Raw genomic sequence first — 22280 nt, forward strand, 5'->3', positions numbered from 1 at the left:
TTTTCTTTCAAGGAACATATGGTCACTAGATTATTGAGACAAAAAGGTATCACTAAGATGAAATAAAAACAAATACATAGATCAACGATAAATCTATTAAGTTCAGCTTCTATTATTAAATTATGAAAGATCCAGTGTCTGGTGCCACCGATCTGATCTCTATTAGCCTGAAAAATACAAATTATTATTAGTATTATGTTTTTTTATGATTATAATTATTATTATCATTATTATTATTATTATTATTATTATTATTATTATGATTATTATAATTTTATTATTATTATTATTGTTATTATTATTATTATTATTATTATTATTATTATTATTATTATTATTATTATTATTATTATTATTATTATTATTATTATTATCATTGTTTTATATTGCATGAGCTTGCAAGTGCAATACATGTTCTACGAGGGACAATATTCCCCAATATTAATGCAATAATCCTTTTATTGTATAGCAATATAATATTTGAAAGTAAAAATTGGTTTAAACTAAGATTTTGTCGTTGATGACGTCATGAATTTTTGAAAATTTATTGCACTAGTGCAATATTGGAATTTATTGCACGCTAACTTTTGATTCCTTTCTGTGGGAAATATTATATTGCTCTGCAATAATAATAATTATTATTATTATTATTATTATTATTATTATTATTATTATTATTATTATTATTATTATTATTATTATTATTATCATCGTTATGATTATTATTCTTTTGTAGTAGTAGAAGTAGTAGTAGTAGTAGAAGTAAAAGTAGTAGTAGTAGTAGTAGTAGTAGTAGTAGTAGTAGTAGTAGAAGTACTACATGTAGTAGTAGTAGTAGTAGTAGAAGTAACAGTAGAAGTAGTAGTAGTAGAAGTACTAGTAGTAGTATTAGTAGTAGTAGTGGTAGTAGTAGAAGTAGTAGTAGTAGTTGAACAAAAAAAGAAGAAGTAGTAGTAGTAGTAGTGGTAATTTAAAACACAAGATAATGAATAGTCATTCTTTTTGTTATTACCAGTTATCCTACGATTCTATCCAGAGTGTTGACATTAGCATCTCGTTTTACTCTGTTAAATTCAAGTCGTCCTGTTGGTGGCTTTCCACTAACTGTTCCTGCTAAAACTGATATAAGCACTATGAACATCGAACACAGAATCTTGACTATTTTCATCTTGCATAGGATTTGCTCACCTAAAGGAGATATAATAATGTATGATAATATTTCCCTGCGTAAGAATTTCAAAATATATAACCTTCACCATACACGATCAATTTTCAACATTTGAATTTTTAAATGATACTGCTTTCGTTCAGACACTGTAAATTAAATATTCTTTACTTTTTGTTTTAAGCGTAGACATTTTTTGTGACTTTATATACGAAGTATGGGTGCTTAAGACATATGTGACCCGCCATAACATGTTCAGGCTTATGTAGATAAAACATTTACTATGAACGTTACGTCACATTTAATAGTATCTACATTGTACATCACATTTAATAGTATCTGTGCATTTTTATGAATATATAAGTTACATGCTATACAGGTACTCATTGTTTTCAAAACCTCACCAATGATACTATATTCACAATGTAGTCACCATAAAAGAGGGACGAAAGATACCAGAGGGACAGTCAAACTCATAAATCGAGAATAAACTGACAACGCCATGGCTAAAACTGAAAACTACAAACAGATAAACAATAGTACACACGACTCAACATAGAAAACTTACTTCTGTAAGTGAAAATGGAATCAAAGCTTGCTCAAAGCCGTCAGTCATCTTAAATTAGTCTTGGGGCACTTTGTATCAATTTTATAATTCTAACTAGCTCATGTTTAGCACAGCCACCCCAAATAATACAACAACAATTTATCAGTGGGAGAATATAACCATTATAATATAATTTTCTTAAATCAATATTTAAAAATGTCATGATTTAAGAAAAAAAAATGAAGCCTAGATGATATTGATGAACATAAGTAATTAATATGGCAGAGAAGTATGGAAAGCCACAGTGAACCCCCCGATTATTATTATTCTTCCTTTAAAAAACACATGGTTACAAATAAATCTTCGACTTTTACAATCCCGCCGATTATTATAATTCTAAAATCATCGGCTTTTTAAAATCTTCTGCTTTTTAAAATCTAGGGGATTTCAAAATCTACGGCTTTTCAAAATTTACGGCTTTTCAAAATCTACGGCTTTTCAAAATCTACGGCTTTACAAAATCGTCGGCTTTTCAAAATCTTCGGCTTTTCAGAATCTACGGCTTTTCAAAATCTACGGCTTTTCAAAATCTTCGGCTCTTCAAAATCGTCGGCTTTTTAAAAATCTTCGGCTTTTCAAATGATAATCTACGGCTTTTCAAAATCTTCGGCTTTTCAAAATCTCGGCTTTTTTAAAATATTTGGCTTTTCAAAATCTTTGGCTTTTCAAATTCTTCGGCTTTTCAAATGATAATCTACGGCTTTTCAAAATCTTCGGCTTTTCAAAATATTTGGCTTTTCAAAATCTTCGGCTTTTAGAAAATACCGCCGATTATTATATCATAAAATCTTCGGCTTTTAATCATATGGCCGCCGATGATTTTCAGTTAAAAAATCTTCGGCTTTTGAAAGTCTATATCCATAAAAGTCATACCCCCCTCCCCGCCGATTATTATCAAATGTAAAATCTTCGGCTTTTAATCAAAAAACGACAAGTGAAAACCTTAAATACGCAAGCACATGCAGACTACATTGTATATAGTGTGTATGTATATATATATATATATGAGTGTGTGTGTAAGCGCCTGTATCATTTATAAGTCACCCTTACAAAATAGGAGGTGGCATACTAATTTTCTCCTGTCCGTCCGGCTGTTCGTCAGTAAGATGCATTGTTTGTCTGGCTATTTCATACAGCTTTAAAGGTACAACTTGAATATTGTGTAGGTTGTTCATACACACAACGAAAGTATGCATGGAATTTTGATTTCTTCCAAATATTCTGACAATTACAGATGATCACAGCTGTAGTTTGGCTTCGTCATTTTCTTGGTACTAAAGCTGCATAAAGAGATCTTGGTTTGTCCGGCTATCTCCTCCTATAGTTAAATTACCATATATATTGTTAAATTTAAAGCTTCCTATGGTTAGGCGGGGGTATCGTTTGTATCATCTAGACAGCTAAACAATTTCAAGATTTTGACCCTTTTGAGGAGCTTCATTTATGATAAAGGCAGAGTTAAAATATTTACAAGTATCACTTAAAGGGGGCCGTTTGATTGTATTCAGTTATATCATGTCAAGTACAGTATGAGTCTTGCTCATTGTTGAAGTTTGTATTGTGACCTATAGTTGCTTACATCCCCAGTATGCTTACGGGACGTACTATGGTATACACCTGTCCTTCTTTCCATCCGTCAGTCATCAACATGTTGGACAGTAACTTAAAAACATATGACTCTTTGGGGATTTTTTTTATATCTATTGAAGTGAACTTCCTTTTGTTTTAAACACGGTATGTTCTTAAGGATATTCGCTTGTCATGTCTTGGAATTTTTGTCAGATTTTCGGAATCCTCTGGTTTTATCCATTTAAATGACTTTAAAAAATTTGCCCACTAAACCCTAATTTTCTTTTAATAAATCTTTTACATGTATAATTATAAGCTGTCTGTCAAAGTCTTTAAAACTCGTTGTTAATTTTTTTGATAGTTTTTGAGAACTCAAACTTGTCAATGATAAAGCTACGAAAAATCAAGAGAGACCATTTTCCCTCCAAACGTTTAATAACTAATATCTCGGAAACAAGTACACTGACCTATATATAGATTTTTGCTGTTTTGATTCCTTTATTTACCCCCTAATAATATCATGAATATATACTAATTTTATGAAAAGCTTGTAATTTTGAAAATGAGTAGCGAACTTCCTTAATCTTAAAACTTCCTGCCAGTGGACAGTTTTCAGCATTTGAGTAAATTGTATAAATTAAATACTCGAGACTTAACTATTTCATGTACTCGATGGGAAGAAACCATTTTAGGTAAACAGTGCATGAGAAGGGGATTTTACATTTAGTGATAAAAAAAAATTAAATAATTTATAATACAGATTTTTGTAAAAATAAATAAACATACAGTTTACAGTTATGAATCTTTGATCTTCTCCGACATTGAGTTACTCGAATCACAAACATTAAATATCACCAATTACAGTAACAAACGACTAGACAGCATTCTCATGCTGAGTTCACACGTAATTCGAATTCGATTCGCATTAACTAATTCGAATTAGTTTAATTCGCATTCAAAACGTTTGACGTCCTAACGTCGATTCTAATTCGAATTACAATGCGCGTCAAATTTGCTTTACTGTCCAAACGACGTTAACTTTTAATTCGTATTGACAAAAGCGTATCTTTAATGCGAATTGGATAATTCGAATTAGCCAATTCGAATCAATTCGAATTAAAAAGGAAGAGTGTGTGAACGCAATTAGCGAATTCGATTCGCATTCGATTCGAGTCCGTGTGAACGAGGCAGATCATTATTTTTTTTTCTTTGCGAAGATTGGATTCAACAACTTATTTTAATTATTCCAAAATCAGACACTATATGTCTTTCTATGTTGTGATGTTACACTATTGTTTTCGATAAGGGAGAAGGTTTGGTACCATTAAAACGTTTAATCCCACTAAATTGTCTGCACCTGTCCTAAGTCAGAAATCTGATGGTCCGTAGTTGTCGTCGTTTGATGTTGTTTATAAGTTTTTTCTTCTTTCTCTTCTTTTTTATATAGATTAGACCGTTGGTTTTCCCGTTTGAATGGTTTTTCACTATTTCTTTTTTTCTTTTTTTTTTAGTGGGGGGGTATAGCTTGCTGTTTGATATGAGCCTAGGCTCCGTGTATATGTTCCGGACCATATGAGTATTTGGACCATACGCGTATGGTCATGACCATATGGTTATATACTCATATGGTCCGACCATACGCGTATGGTCCGACCGTACGCGTATGGTCGGGGTAATTAACACTCTGTAACAGTTTACTTTTAATACTTCTAAACTCTTCATATGGTATAACCGTTCATTAAAAAGACGCTATCATATAGATAATTTTATTATTATATTATAATGAAAAGATTAGCTAAAAAAAAATTAGATGTTTCACATATTTAATTTTACTTACTTGTCAAAACTATAATAAACACATTTTATACCGATGGTCATTACCGACTTGTTATAACGAGTGAATGGCAATATGTCGACTTAAAAAATAAATTCCTAAAATTTCGTAATGAACTGTTACACAAGAAGTCACTGGAAAGTAAAAATAATACATTGTCATGTAACCATCATTGTTTTTTTTAGATAAAGTTTCTGTATTATTGAAACTGATATAATGTAATTCTAAAAAAAATCCTATATGGTCCAAATACTCATATGGACCGGCCCATTAATAACCAAACCAGTATTATACTCATATGGTCCGACCATACGCGTACGGTCGGACCATACGCATATGGTCCAAATACTTATATGGTCCGGACATAGACACCGTACATTGACCTATAATGGTCTATTTTTATAAATTGTGACTTGGATGGAGAGATGTTTCATTGGCACTCATACCACATCTTCTTGTGTGTATTACCACCCTATAAAATATTAAAGTTGAACCTTTAAAACTGTAGGAGATAGCCGGACAAACAGTGCATCTTACTGACGAACAGCCGGACGGACAGGAGTAAATTAATATGCCGCCCCCTATTTTGTAAGAGTGGCTTATAAATAATACAGGCGCTTACGCACACACTCATATATATACATATATAAATACTGTAGTCTGCATGTGATTGCGTGTTTAAGGTTTTCACTTGTCCTTTCCTGATAAAATGCCGAAGATTTTATAATATAATAATTGGCGGTGAATTTCTAAAAGCCGAAGATTTTGAAAAGCCAAATATTTCGAAAAGCTGAAGATTTTGAAAAGCCGTAGATTTTGAAAAGCCGAAGATTTTGAAAAGCCGAAGATTTTGAAAAGCCGAAGATTTTGAAAAGCCGAAGATTTTAGAATTATAATAATCGGCGGGATTGTAAAAGCCGAAAATTTATTTGTAACCATGTATTTTTTAAAGGAAAAATAATAATAATCGGGGTGTTCACTGTGGCTTTCCATAGATAAGAGTCAATTCTAACATTTAAATGTTTTCAACTGATTAATTTTTGAGAATATTAATCTCAAAAGTTAGATCAAAAGTTGCTCGATAAAAACCCAGCGTTTGTCTTGTACCTATAACCATACATTTAGTTTTATCCGGATTTAATGTTATTTTCATGACACAATTTTTCAACACATTGGAGTTCATCTTGTACTTTTAACTGCATATCTACAATACTCTTTCCTGATGCATGCATAGTTGTGTCATCAACATACACGTCTGTATTGCACTTTTTTTCTTTTACTCTTTTATATATAATGGAAGGTCGTTTTTGTACACAAACAAATAACAAGAGTGCACACGCTGAAATGTCTCGCCTTCTATACTAATCATTGATATTATGTTGATAGTCCTAAGTATAAAGCTTAGTTTTATTACAACTGTCTCATAAACTTAACATTAACCAAGATAACTAAACAAAGACCAATGAACCTTGAAAATGAGGTCAAGGTCAGATGAACCATGCCAGGCAGACATGTACAGCTAACAATGCTTCTATACAACATATATAGTTGACCCATTACTTATAGTTTAAGAAAAATAGACCAAAACACAAAAACTTAACACTGTGCAATGAACCGTGAAAATGAGGTCACGGTCAAATAAAACCTGCGCGACTGACATAAAGATCATAAAATATTTCCATACACCAAATATAGTTGACCTATGGCATACAGTATTAGATAAAAAGACCAAAACTCAAAACTTAACTTTGACCGCTGAACCATGAAAATGAGGTCAAGGTCACATGACATCTGCCCGCTAGACATGTACACCTTACCATCATTCCATACAACAAATATAGTATACCTATTGCATATAGTATGAGAAAAACAGACCAAAACACAAAAATTTAACTATAACCACTGAACCATGAAAATGAGGTCAAGGTCAGATGACACCTGCCAGTTGGACATGTACACCTTACAGTCCTTCCATACACCGAATATACTAGCCCTATTGCTTATAGTATCTGAGATATGGACTTGACCACCAAAACTTAACCTTGATCACTGATCCATGAAATGAGGTCGAGGTCAAGTGAAAACTGTCTGACAGACATGAGGACCTTGCAAGGTACGCACATACCAAATATAGTTATGCTATTACTTATAATAAGAGAGAATTCAACATTACAAAAAAATTTAACTTTTTTTTCAAGTGGTCACTGAACCATGAAAATGAGGTCAAGGACATTGGACATGTGACTGACGGAAACTTCGTAACATGAAGCATCTATATACAAAGTATGAAGCATCCAGGTCTTCCACCTTCTGAAATATAAAGCTTTTAAGAAGTGAGCTAACACCGCCGCCGTAGCCGCCGTAGCCGCCGCCGCCGCCAGATCACTATCCCTATGTCGAGCTTTCTGCAACAAAAGTTGCAGGCTCGACAAAAATGGGTCCAAGTGTTGAGCCCTGTTAAATATGTTATCGGAATGTTAATTACTTATATGACTTATATAGAATTGCTGTGTTTTTTCTGTAAAATATGATTAAAAATATCAACCGTACTGTCAATAAATTTGATGGTATTTTTTACTTAAAACTTCACGAGCAACAAATCAAAAGCTTTTTTAAAATCCAGGAGAACTACCATATTTATATGTTCATTGTCCATTTCATGTAGTCATCTATAAAATAAGGAAAACTACACGTTTAATAATTTTATGCATCCGAAGCGCTTTTCTGAGTTTACCTCCATCAGAAACGCTCAAACCATTAGTACCGAAAATCGTTGAAGAGCCATATGTCAAAAGTACCTAAAATAAATAGCCAAATTCTTCTAAAGCCAACTTTGCCTGAGGGAGTTGAAACCTTAGTTTCATAATAATTTCAAAATTTATAAACGGAAAATGTTAGTAAAGTTTGTTAAATCATGTCAGTACCAAAGCACTGACTACTGAGCTGATGATACACTCGGGGACTGATAGTCCACCAGCAGAGGTATCGACTCAGTGATGTAAAAAGTTGAAAATAACACGTTTAATAATTTCTTGCATCCGAAGTGCTTTTCTGGATTAACCTTCTATAAATGATATTGATGCGGGCAATTTGAAATGAACGATTATGTTTAAAAACAGACTAGATGGGTGTAAAATTTGAAACTCAGTCAAATAGTCATACAGATGTTAAGAGCAAATAAAAATGCCAAATTATAGTTAAGTCACAGTATAAGTGTAGTTTATAGTATCAAAGTCATTAAAGAACATCTTACAGAATTGAACTATGTAGTAAAATTATTTAAAAAACCGAATTCTGTTAGAACTTTAACAATTGATATTCTTAAAAAAACTTCACGCACTTTTTAATTTTTTTTATCAAACATTTCAGCATAACACTGTCTCTCGTCATACATATACGTTCCCTTGCCTTTGCCTACATGAAGGAGTTATGTATTTTAGTTTCCATACGAATGCAAACATCATTCCGAGAATGATTCGTGTGAATGTTATAGTTATGTAAATCCTATTTTTTTAATGTAATAAAAAAATATTGAACAAATAAAAAAAAAGTATTTTTCCAGTGCTTGATTTGCTGAAAATGACTCAACGATTAAGTTGAAAGAGTTTTAAAATAAAGGGCATAGTAATTCGATAATTTTGCAGGTACCAAGTCAGGAATATGACAATTGTTATCCATTCGCTTGATGTGTTTAAGCTTTTGATTTTGCCATTTGATTAAGGACTTTCCGTTTTGAATTTTCCTCGGAGTTCATTGTTTTTGTGATCTTACTTCTTTTTTTTATAGTAATTGTTTTGGAGTAGTGACATTTGAAAATAAAACTTTATAATATTATTTTTATCTGAACTTCCCATGTCCAACTCGTATAGTTCTGACAAAAACTCGTAGAATGTAGAACTTTCGTTTAATAGTTGCATGTATTGGAAGATAAACCATACAATTTGGATCTCAAAAATAAAATATCTCCATTTTTATCAATCATGGACATAGAATAAGAATCATACGACGACTTTTGTATGCTAGGTCAAGTTATTTAGTGTTTAAAGAAGATAGACGTAAAGATATGTGCGGAATTATAAGAGTACAAAACATTCCAAATATCCATGTATATGGAAAAAAAACTCATCATAAATACCAGGATTTATTTTTTGACAGACGTGCGTTTCTTCTACAAAAGACTGATCGCTCGAATCCAAAACAATTAAAAAGGTCAAATAAAGTACGAAATTGAAGATCATCGAGAATCAAAAATTCCTAAAAGGTTTCCGAATACAGCTAAGGTAATCTAATCCTGAGGTAGAAAAACCTTAGTACAGTGGAGATCACTTCTAACCTCTCATCAGAACTGTCAGAATATCTGTCATAGAACTGTTCTAACCTGCCCTAGAACAGTTCTACCTGGAACAGTTCTACCCTAGAACTGTTCTACGTAGAACTGTCAGAATCATTTATATTTTAAAATAAAGTATATGAATCAGTCATGTGAATGTTGGATGATGCTGTAAAATGGTTTTGTTTAAAAAAAAAAAGAAACCATTACAAACCCGAGACTACTATACGTATACTACTATATAGTAGTCTCAGCACAAACTAACGGACTTAAAAAGTCACTTTAGGGTAAAAATTCACTTTAGTGACGGTTCATTATTATGGATACAGAGAGGAAATAACGGCGCCCAAAATTTTTAGATATGGTATAAATACACTTTATCGCTATTTGTCTGCCATTACTGGATATCACACAGGTTCCCGTAAAAAATTGACGTCATAAAACAAAATATCTGACGCCACAATGGAAAAGTGATTGTTGTATGCTTCAAAAGTTCAAGAGGCCGGGTCAGCCAGGATTAGCAATAAGGTGTATTGTGTTCCAAAGTTGGTGTCATTTTTATCATACGATCCGTCCTGACATAGAAATATTATTGGTTTACAATGACTGAGGCCATATATATTTACATGATAAGTGTAAATAAGTTCAGTTTTGGTTGATGTGGTAAAATCATTTTGTTAAAACGACTCGGTCTGATACATGTATATCAAAACTACTGAAAGTTGTTTACAATTCAATATTTTGAATAAAAAGAGGACTTGCAGAAAATTGCTGGTACTCTAAATTGATGTGGAATTTTTTTTGTAGCCAATGTGTTACAATATTGCTGTCATTTGAATTAGACAATCCATCGTGATATGTAACTATAAGTGATTTACTATGCGGTTGTATATATATTAAGATTTACATTATAAAGTGTAAATATGGTCAGTTTTGGTTGATGCTGACACATATTCAGTTTGGTTGATGCTGTCAAATATAAAAAAAAAATGTGGTATGATTGCTAATGAGACAACTATCCACAAAAGACCTAAATGACACAGACATTAACAACTATAGGTCACCGTACGGCATTCAACAATGCGCAAAGCCGATACCGCATAGTAAGCTATAAATATGGTCAGTTTTCATGGTTTTGGGTGATGCGGACAAATAATTTTGTTATATCCATGAGTCAGTCTGAGATATCAAAACTACTGAAATTAGTTTACGATTCAAAATTTTAATTAAAAAGAGGACATGCTGGCACTTTAAACTGATGCGAGCATACTTTTGTTTTCCAATATTGCTTTCATTTATATTAAGCAATCCATCCTGCTATAAAAATATAAGCTCGTGCAATATAAAATTCTACTCGGAACAATATTCCCCAATATTCATGCAATAACCCTATAATATAGACCATTTGTATTATCATGATTATACACTCCATCCTTACATAAAAATATTACAGATTTTCTATGCGACTATAAGAGTTACATAAAAAAGAGCAAATCTGGTCAGTTTTGGTTGATGTGGTCAAATATGGTCACATTTGGTTGATGCTGTCAAATCTGGTCAGTTTTGATTGATGCAGACAAATAATTTTGTTACATGAGTCAGTCTGAGGTATGAAAACTACTGATATTTGTTTCTGATGCGATATTTTGAATAAAAATAGGAAATGCTGGCATCCTCAAATGATGAGAACAAAAATTTGAGGTCATTGATTTCCAATATTGCAGTTATTTATATACTACAGTTATCTCGACCTAAAATTATAACTGAATTGCTGTGCAGCTATATAGATTCACATAATAAAAAGCAAATAAGGTAAGTTTTGGTTGATGCAGTCAAAATATTTTATTACACGACTCAGTCTGAAGTATAAAAACTACTGATATTTGTTTATGATTCAATATTTAGGATCAAGGGGAGGGGGTCCAGGGGTTGCAACACCACTTAACATCAAATGCATTTGAATGGGAGCATATACTTGGACACCCCCAGGGGGGGGGGTCCCCCAGCCTTTTAAAAATGGTTGGATCTGCCCCTGCATGCTGGCACTATAAATTGATGCGAACAAATTTTTTTTCCAAAATTGCTGTAACTTGTATATTACAGTCCCTCAAGACCTAATAAAATTAAAACTGAAGTACTGTGCAGCTATATAGATTTGCAGAAAGAAAAAGCAAATAATGGCAGTTTAGATTGATGCGGTCAAAAGATTTAAATCGTGTGAATGTTAATGCTATGTAGAATCTATTTTTCTAATGTAATGAAATTGTATATTTTAAAAGTGCAATATCCTAAACTAAGGTTAAGAAAAAAAAAGATACGTAGCAATTTTTCGTTCATTTGTTTTTGAATAAAACAAAACGAATTAAGTAAATGTTGATGGTATAAAAACTACAATACACAATGTTATTTAACACATCATTTCCAAATTATATATTAAAGATATACCATGGTTTTGTTTATTTCTGATATATTCTTAAATTCTGTAATATCATTGAGAATGAAATGGGAAATGTGTCAAAGAGAAACCAACCCGACCAAAGCGCAAAAAACAGTGCTTGATTGGTTGAATATGACTAACGATTGAATTGAAATAATTCTAATGCATAGTACTAAGATAATTTTGATAGCAAATGTTTTATAATAGTGACATCTGAAAATAAAGCACAATAGAATTATTTTTTACTGAACGTCCAATGTCCAACTAGTATAGTTCTGACAAAAGCCCGGCGAATGTAGAAATTTCCTTTAATAGTTGCATGTACAAATGTATAGGGGGATAAACCATTAAATTTGGATCTCAAATATAGAATGCCTCCATTTTTAAGTAACGCTCGAATTCAAAACAGTTAGAAGGCCAAATAAAATACGAAATTGGAGATCACCGAGAAACAAAAAAAATCCTAAGGTGTTTCAAAATACAGCTGATGTAATCTAATCCTGAGATAGAAAAACCTTAGTATTACAATTATTCAAAGTTTTGTTAAGCTAGTAAACAAAAATATCAGAAACAATATACGACATATATCATAATCTTGCTAAGTTGTTGAAGCATTGCAGATCTGTTTAAAGCCTTGTAAAAATAATATAAAAATCAACAAACACTTACAAACTAAAGACTGTTCCTTCAATTTTCTCTGTCGGAGTATGTGTGGTAAGGCAAACTAATATACTTCGTTTATATACTTTGCTGGAAATTAAAAAAGAACTTATGTTGCTTTTGTTTGAATTTGAAATTATTCTTTTCTGCATAAATTGATTAACAAGCTTTCAAAGTCTTTGCAATCAAAAATGATCTGAACTCGTGAGTTTTAATTAATACAATCATTAGAACTGCATCATCGTAATTAATGCAGCATCTGTTCCTAACAAAGCCTTATAATTATATGAACAATTACGCTGTACATTTTATGTTTGAAAGAGACATAATTACCGTAATTAATATGATAGTCCAGCCGATAACATAACAAATTTCAGTGCAATTTAAATAACATTTTCTAAAAAGATAATGACTCACCCAAACAAACAATACAAGTTTAGACGATCAAATGATAAACATATCAGAAATATTTGTTACCATACGGTACGGTCCATACGGTCTACATCTTGAACAAAATCCATATCGCATATAATGCTATACTAGACTTTGACCGATTTTTATCCTTAAACAAATAATACTTCGATTATCGCCTTTACATACATCTGGTATCTTTGATGAAAAGGTATGTCCGTACTAACGTTTTTGAATGTACTAGTATATACATCGTCCCTCTATATAACACTACAAACTTTCAGAGTCTGAATAGACCAGTTTTTGTGCTCGACCAGTAAAATCGAGCACACATTTTACTCGACTAGTCTCGACATTGTCTCGACTGTACTTAACTGTACTTAAGTGTACTCGACTAGGTCTCGACTTTACTTAATTAGTCTGATTCAGTACTTGATGATCATTGTGTAGTCTGAAATGGTCTTGACCAAGGCTCAACCTGTCTCGACCTGTCTTGACTAGTCTCGACCTGTCTCGACTAATCTCGACTCAGTCTCAACCAGTCTCGACCTGTCTCGACTAGTCTTGACCTTCAAATTTAGTTTTGACTGGTGTAAATCAGCCCATCTAACTAAATTAAATATTGATCTTAAAAAATTCAAGCTTATTAGGTAGTTTGATTTATTACTGTGAAATGAAAGAATTTAATTTTACAATATGTAAAAAAAAATTTATTATATAAAAATTCAGATAGGCATCTTTAATTTTTTTTATAACTTTTTCAAATCAACTTGGATTTTCATCAAACTATGCAGATATCTTACATATATATCAAGCTTACTGTATTCTATTTCATTTAGTTTTTTGTTGTATTGCTGTAAAATTTAAGAATCAAAGTAATCTTGGTATAAAAAGCTAGGATTTGCAATTCGGACAAAATAGAGATAGTACACTTTAATTTTTTTAATAACTTTTTCAAATCAACTTGGATTTACATCAAACTATGCAGCTATCTTACATATATATCAAGCTTACTGAATCCCATTTCATTTAGTTTTTTGTTGTATTGCTTTAAAATTTAAGAATTAAAGTAATCTTGGTATAAAAAGCTAGGATTTGCAATTCGGACAAAATAGAGATAGTACACTTTAATTTTTTTAATAACTTTTTCAAATCAACTTGGATTTGCATCAATCTATGCAGCTATCTTACATATATATCAAGCTTACTGAATCCCATTTCATTTAGTTTTTTGTTGTATTGCTTTAAAATTTAAGAATTAAAGTAATCTTGGTATAAAAAGCTAGGATTTGCAATTCAGACAAAATAGAGATAGTACACTTTAATTTTTTTAATAACTTTTTTAAATCAACTTGGATTTGCATCAAACTATGCAGCTATCTTACATATATATCAAGCTTACTGAATCCCATTTCATTTAGTTTTTTGTTGCATTGCTGTAAAATTTAAGAATTAAAGTAATCTTGGTAAAAAAAGCTAGGATTTGCAATTCGGACAAAATAGAGATAGTGCACTTTAATTTTTTAAATAACTTTTTCAAATCAACTTGGATTTGCATCAAACTATGCAGCTATCTTACATATATATCAAGCTTACTGAATCCCATTTCATTTAGTTTTTTGTTGCATTGCTGTAAAATTTAAGAATTAAAGTAATCTTGGTATAAAAAGCTAGGATTTGCAATTCGGACAAAATAGAGATAGTACACTTTAATTTTTTTAATAACTTTTTCAAATCAACTTGGATTTTCATCAAACTATGCAGCTATCTTAAATGTATACTAAGCTTACTAAATCCCAGGTCATTTTGTTTTTTGTTGTAATGCTGTCAAATTTAAGAATTAAATTAATCTAGGTCAAAAAAGCTAGAATTTGCAGTTCGAACAAAATAGAGATAGTACACTTTAATTTTTTTTATAACTTTTTAAATTCAACTTGGATTTTATTGAAACTATATAGCTACCTTGGTGATGTATTCTTCTTACTGAATCCCAGGTTGTTATAAAGTCTGTTGTATTGCTGTCAAATTTAAGAATTAATTTAATCTAGGTAAAAAAAGCTAGGATTTGCAGTTTTGACAAAATAGAGATGGTACACTTTAATTTTTTTCATAACTTTTTCAAATCAACTTAGATTTTCATCAAACTCTACAAATATCTTTGCAATATATTGATCTTACTGAATCATAGGTTGTTATTTTGTTTGGTGTATTTCTGTCAAATTTAAGAATTTAATTAACCTAGGTCAAAAAGCTACGATATTAGAAATATATCTTTTCTCATAATTTGGGAAAAAATATACATAAAATATTAATATAATTCCTTAAATGTTTTATTCCTTTTGATATACACTATATAAACATATCAAAAAGGGATGAAACATTAGAAATTATTAAAATAGTTCTTCTGATTTGTGGTGATTTATAAAGCAATACCTTCTGCTTGGGGCAAACTTATTAAAAAGATCACATCTACCAGAGAGTTTTAAATTCTAAATAACATTTATTGAAAGTTGCAACATCCTGTTAAATCTAAATCGCAGGGCTTTTAATTCACTAGATAAGTAATACACGAGTTTAAGAAAAGTAGGGCTTTCTTTTTACCTGTAAAACTCACGTGTACTGATGTAATTAAATCATGTATAGTGTCATGTCATTAAATTTGAAAAAAATATATTTTAAAACTTCATAACAACCTGGGATTTAGTAAGATCACCAAGGTAGCTATATAGTTTTAATAAAATCCAAGTTGATTTGAAAAAGTTATTAAAAAGCTTAAAGTGTACTATCTCTATTTTGTTCTAACTGCAAATTCTAGCTTTTTTGACCTAGATTAATTTAATTCTTAAATTTTACAGCAATACAACAAAAAACTAAATGAAATGGGATTCAGTAAGCTTGATATATATGTAAGATAGCTGCATAGTTTGATGCTAATCCAAGTTGATTTGAAAAAGTAATAAAAAAAATTAAAGTGTGCTATCTCTATTTAGTCCGAATTACAAATCCTAGCTTTTTATACCAAGATTACTTTAATTCTTAAATTTTACAGCAATACAACAAAAAACTAAATGAAATGGGATTCAGTAAGCTTGATATATATGTAAGATAGCTGCATAGTTTGATGCAAATCCAAGTTGATTTAAAAAAGTTATTAAAAAAATTAAAGTGTACTATCTCTATTTTGTCCGAATTGCAAATCCTAGCTTTTTATACCAAGATTACTTTAATTCTTAAATTTTAAAGCAATACAACAAAAAACTAAATGAAATGGGATTCAGTAAGCTTGATATATATGTAAGATAGCTGCATAGTTTGATGCAAATCCAAGTTGATTTGAAAAAGTTATTAAAAAAATTAAAGTGTACTTTCTCTATTTTGTCCGAATTGCAAATCCTAGCTTTTTATACCAAGATTACTTTAATTCTTAAATTTTACAGCAATACAACAAAAAACTAAATGAAATGGGATTCAGTAAGCTTGATATATATGTAAGATAGCTGCATAGTTTGATGTAAATCCAAGTTGATTTGAAAAAGTTATTAAAAAAATTAAAGTGTACTATCTCTATTTTGTCCGAATTGCAAATCCTAGCTTTTTATACCAAGATTACTTTGATTCTTAAATTTTACAGCAATACAACAAAAAACTAAATGAAATAGAATACAGTAAGCTTGATATATATGTAAGATATCTGCATAGTTTGATGAAAATCCAAGTTGATTTGAAAAAGTTATAAAAAAAATTAAAGATGCCTATCTGAATTTTTATATAATAATTTTTTTTTTACATATTGTAAAATTAAATTCTTTCATTTCACAGTAATAAATCAAACTACCTAATAAGCTTGAATTTTTTAAGATCAATATTTAATTTAGTTAGATGGGCTGATTTACACCAGTCAAAACTAAATTTGAAGGTCAAGACTAGTCGAGACAGGTCGAGACTAGTAAAGACAGGTCGAGACAGGTTGAGCCTTGGTCAAGACCATTTCAGACTACACAATGATCATCAAGTACTGAATCAGACTAATTAAGTAAAGTCGAGACCTAGTCGAGACCTAGTCGAGTACACTTAAGTACAGTTAAGTACAGTCGAGACAATGTCGAGACTAGTCGAGTAAAATGTGTGCTCGATTTTACTGGTTGAGCACAAAAACTGGTCAATTCAGACTCTGAAGAGTTTGTAGTGTAAGTATATGGAGATGCCCGGTGTTATGATTGACAATGTGACAAATTTCCGAGAGAGAAAAAAAAACAAACAAAAAACCAAAGAACAAAGATGTCAATGATAACCAGTCATCATCCGGTCTTTAACAATGGAGAGAACCCACTCCGTACAGCAAGTTTAAACAGGAATTAGTGAAACACTATATGATGAAACAACCCAAAAGAGGGAACAACAACAGAAATGCCATTCTTAACAAACAAAGGATGCACCATCCAAAAAGAAACCATATACCACAGGAAGTTAATAAAATCATCACAAACCAACAAATTAGACCGTTAGTTTTCCCGTTTGAATGGTTTTACACTAGTAATTTTGGGGCCCTTTATAGCTTGTTGTTCGGTGTGAGCCAAGGCTCCGTGTTGAAGGCCGTACTTTAACCTATAATGGTTTACTTTTTAAATTGTTATTTGTATGGAGAGTTGTCTCATTGGCACTCACACCACATCTTCCTATATCTAAGAAATATTTAAAAAAAAATATTAATTGTTTTGTATATGTTGCAAAAAACATTGGTGACAACAATATACAAGTGAATGAAAAACAACAACAGTAAAATCACAAAAATACTGAACCCCGATGAAAATTAAAAAAACAGAAAGTCCCTAATCAAATGACAAAATAAATGGCTGAAACACATCAAACGAATGGATATCAACTGTCATTGTCCGCACTCGGTACATGCATTTTTATGTAGAAAAGGATGAACTTAACCTGGTTTTATAGCTAGCTACATCTCTAACGTGTTTGATAGTTAATCACCCAGTGGTATGATTTTAGTTTCAGCAACTATGTGCACAGGAATAAGTTTGTTTAACACAGTTTGATTTGGAAGAAAGGCCGCCAAGTAACACTATGACTAACACAATTCTATTTTAGTATGGTTATAATTGTTTTCAAATGCATCAAATAACATAATCGGAAACTTATCTTCATTCATGCCGGGGATTTATGTCCATTTGTTTCTAAATATACCAGTGACGTTACTTTTTGTGGCGTTGATCAATTCGTGTTACAAACTCACACTTCGTTATTCTATTATGCTGTTTTTGTGTACTGTCTAAATCATTTTAGTTGTTATTCTGAGGTTAACATGTCGAAATGTACTATCATATTGTTTATTTTTGTATTTCTGTCTTTGGTGTTATTGAATTTATTTGTACTCTGTTTCCGTCATGTACTATTGTTGTCTTTTTAGCGGTATATTTAACATTTCCATAAAGTATAGAGGTTTGGCTAGCCACAAAAGCAGGTTCAAACCACTATTTTTTTCTTAAGTTGTCCTGTACCAAGTCAGGAATGTTGCAGTTGTTATCTAATAACATTAACGGTACCAATTTTCTTAGCACCAGATGCGCATTTCGACAATAAATGTCTCTTCAGTTATAATCGAGGCCAAAATATTTGAAATCCAAAGCTTATATAAAAGATGAAGAGCTATATTCCAAAAGGATCAAAAAGTAAAGCCAAATCCGTGAAAAGAAGCAAAGCTTTGCATGAGGGAGATACATTCCTTTATTTATTATAATTTCTAACATTTTGTAACAGCAAATTTTAATAACACAACAAATCCGTATTTTCATTCCGGTAAAAAAAGGACTGGCTACTGAGCTGGTGATACCCTCGGGAACTAGTTCGTTTCTATGAATTTTCTGTGTTCTGTTGTTTTGTTATTTTCCTTTTTCACTTGATGTGTTTCCCGCATTTAGTTTGTAACCCAATTTTTTTTCTCTCAATCGATTTATGACTTTTGAACAGCGATATACTAATATTGCCTTTACGTACAAAAGTCGCATCAAATTTCATTATATATATAACGAAGCTATTACTATTAGATACTTAAATGTGTCAATATATAAATAAACTTATGTTTAGTCTACAAACGAAGCATCTGTCTCTTAAAAAATGTAGTCTGTTTCCCGGCCGTTATTGAAATTCTTGACAATACCGTCCGGTATGGGCTAATTATCGACTTCTAGGAGTCGATATTAGGAATTGAAGGATGGACAGTCAGTGCGTGAATTTTTCTTGCTACCTGATTGGAAGATATTACGAGACGTAAATAATCAAAGTATATTGATTGGTTAGGACAATCCAAACCTAGTAAATGTTCTTCAATCCCGTAGAGTATCGGATTTGTCCTCTCTATTTTAGCAATTAGATTTTGCCTGGTCATTAATCATGTATATTCATGATATTGGTACACAGGTAACTTTTATCTATAAATGGTCGAATCTTCTGGAGTTTTGTAAACAACAACGTTAAACGATATACACTACTTCATAACGTATGACCTCACGTGTGTGGTAAAATTTGTAATACCCAACTATCTACGTCATCACGTGACTTTTACACTTAAGTTGTATATCATTAATGGCCGATTGATTATCAATAAAAGTGAACGGAGTACATAGATAAAACGGTCATACCTTTTTTGTTATAATGTATATTCTCCCTCCCAACCTCGCGTTTTACAGTTGATAAATCTTTACAATTAAATATATTTTAAGTTTGAGTTCAGAAATATGAATTCGTGCTTCGAAATAAGTTTGAAAATTGAGGAGACATAGCCACACAGCCTCCGTTGACATCTTCGTTAAAACTCGATAAAATTGCAATGGGACCTTTTTGTAAAATCAATTTTTTCAACTAATTTATTGTTACTTATATCCTACCAACCCCTAAAAAGATCGACAACATATTCATTAAAATGAAATCGCAAACCATATCAGTTCAGGTATCAAATTTTTAGCTTCCAAATTTGGTTGAAAAGTTCATATTTTGTCATTTTTCAGTAATATTTTCAAAATGGCAGCCACTATTGAGGGTTCACAACGACACGACATGCTGGTATTAATTTAATTATAAATAAAAAAAGTAATATTTCAGCAATTTATCAAAGTGTGTCTTTTTGTACTTAAGAAATTTCTTTTTTCACATGTTCTTCAATATATTTATTAGAAACATCTCTCACACTAACAATAAAGATTTACATGCATCGACCATGCAGTTTATATGTACATTAATAGCTTTGGGCGACATAAGAATATATATTTTTGAAGATTTGTACGATGAAAATTAAAAAATTGTTAGATGCAAGTCTTTTCAATAATTGTCTTACCTTAATGCAACATAGAATTAAAGATTGTTTCCCTCTGTTAAAGTGGATACATGCTATTTGTTTTGATAACAAATTTCGAAGTTACATATAATAAAATGGCGACCAAATAATTTTCAAACGTAGACGATGTTTTACACTTATTTTGCACATGCAAATAATTCAATATGATTTAACTGTTTGTATTGCAATTAGATATGACACATTATTTAACTCGTATGATAATAAAGGATAAAGCTAGATTGTAGAGATATTAATTAAGTCATCAACGTGATAAAAGAAAACAAACATGGCAACGTGGCCTAATCACGATGAAGTTTTGACAAGACCTAATATATATATATATTAGTATTATACGATGTTTATGAAATCATTTTATTATAAGATTTTATTTTAACAAAAGGAAACCACGGATGGATGGTAACAAAGATGAAATATCTATAATATATATATATTCTGAACTCATTACACGGGTAACCAGTACATTTTACATAATCCTAATTAAACCAGTCATATGCAGAGTTATCGAACCTAATTATAACTGGAATAGTTGCATATGTGATTGATGCACGGGGCTTTTTTTAGAGTAGTAAATGAATAAATCTACAAAGCGAGAGCACTTTCCATTTTCATCAGCTAAGAGTCGACTAGCCCTTTTTGAAAGGCTAATGCTTGTTTTACTATATGAAATGAACGATCTCGAGGGGAAGGTCTAAAACGCAGAAGTGAAATTTGGGTGTATTTTAACTAATATCTCTAGAACCTCTAAAGCTAGGTTGAAAAATAAAACTGATTTTGAAAGGTAATATAATAGACTATAATATAAAATTAAAACATAATATATTTAAATATGTTTTTTTACCGAAAAGTTGACCGGAAGTCTTTCTTAGCGTGACTCTGGCAACACATTTTTGAACATTAAAACTTAATTTCCTGAAAAAGCATATAACCCGGTCAAAATCTGTAAATTGATTCTTAAAGAAAATTTAGTGAAAAATAATATTATATAAAGAAAAATATGAATACATTACGTAAAAAGGGTAAAAAGTTGACCGGAAGTCACCTTTGTATAGAAATGATGAAGTCAAATTTTCAATTTTGAACTAAAATTCACCAAAAAATAAATAGTCCGGTCAACTTTTTATCCTTTTTATAATAGAGTATGAAAATTCAGGTCAACAAATCTCATGAGGGAATTTGAAAGAAAGCAGGTCTTGAAATTTGTTTATATTCCATAGATTTAAAACTTGCTTTGATTAAAAGACTATTTATTGACCTCACTTTGAATTTGTGTTATCTGAATTTTTTAAATCAATGATTGTAGTTGAATTGTCTTTCAGAAATGGTCTACCAGCATTTGACACCAGAGGGCCTAGGTACGGTAGGACTAGCTTTCTTACATGTATGTCAGAAGGATGAACCTAGTAAAAAGGTCTGACATTCCATACCTGATAATGAAAGAAAACACCAGAAACTATTTACTGAGGTGATTTTAAATAAACTAAATGGGATTTCATATATGAACATAATTAGTCCCTGGTTAATAAACATTGTACAGTATATTCAAAATACAATAAAATTAAATCACTTAGTCTAGTGTTTTATTTATACTACTAGTACTTTTAAAATTGGTGATTATTAAAGAAAGACAACTCTTACTTCCAACATTTCTGGACAAAATGTTAACTTGAATCAGTGATTGAAGATCACCCATTTCAGTCTAACTGATATATACATGTATGTACAAGTATTTATATACATGTATAAACTTGTCAGGTTAAAAAAATAAGCTAGTTTTTGATTTTACCTGTATAAGAATGATTTTTTTGTGGATCGAATCAGTCAATCTAATGTTTTAGCTATATTTCACTTTCAATGTTGACATTCTTTCTATTAAAGTTTTGAGTTGAGTTTTTTTTTTTCAT

General features: G+C 31.0%; 2 long non-coding RNA genes across 5 annotated transcripts in view; one reads left to right on the plus strand and one right to left on the minus strand.

Moving 5' to 3' along the window:
• LOC139501876 (uncharacterized) overlaps positions 1–22280 on the plus strand; it is a 205123-nt gene that overhangs the window by 142121 nt on the left and 40722 nt on the right. The window lies entirely within an intron of this gene.
• On the minus strand, positions 78–20376 carry LOC139501877 (uncharacterized). Of its 4 annotated transcripts, none has more exons than XR_011658674.1 (4): positions 20359–20376; positions 12612–12692; positions 1013–1188; positions 78–167 (listed from the first exon to the last, which is right to left on the minus strand). It is a non-coding gene; the product is annotated as an uncharacterized lncRNA (long non-coding RNA). The 4 variants fall into 4 exon arrangements; XR_011658673.1 differs by lacking the exon at positions 20359–20376 and adding an exon at positions 13020–13037; XR_011658675.1 differs by lacking the exon at positions 20359–20376 and adding an exon at positions 12936–12953.

This window comes from Mytilus edulis, chromosome 13 (assembly GCF_963676685.1).
Source record: "Mytilus edulis chromosome 13, xbMytEdul2.2, whole genome shotgun sequence".
NCBI classification, from domain to species: domain Eukaryota; kingdom Metazoa; phylum Mollusca; class Bivalvia; order Mytilida; family Mytilidae; genus Mytilus; species Mytilus edulis.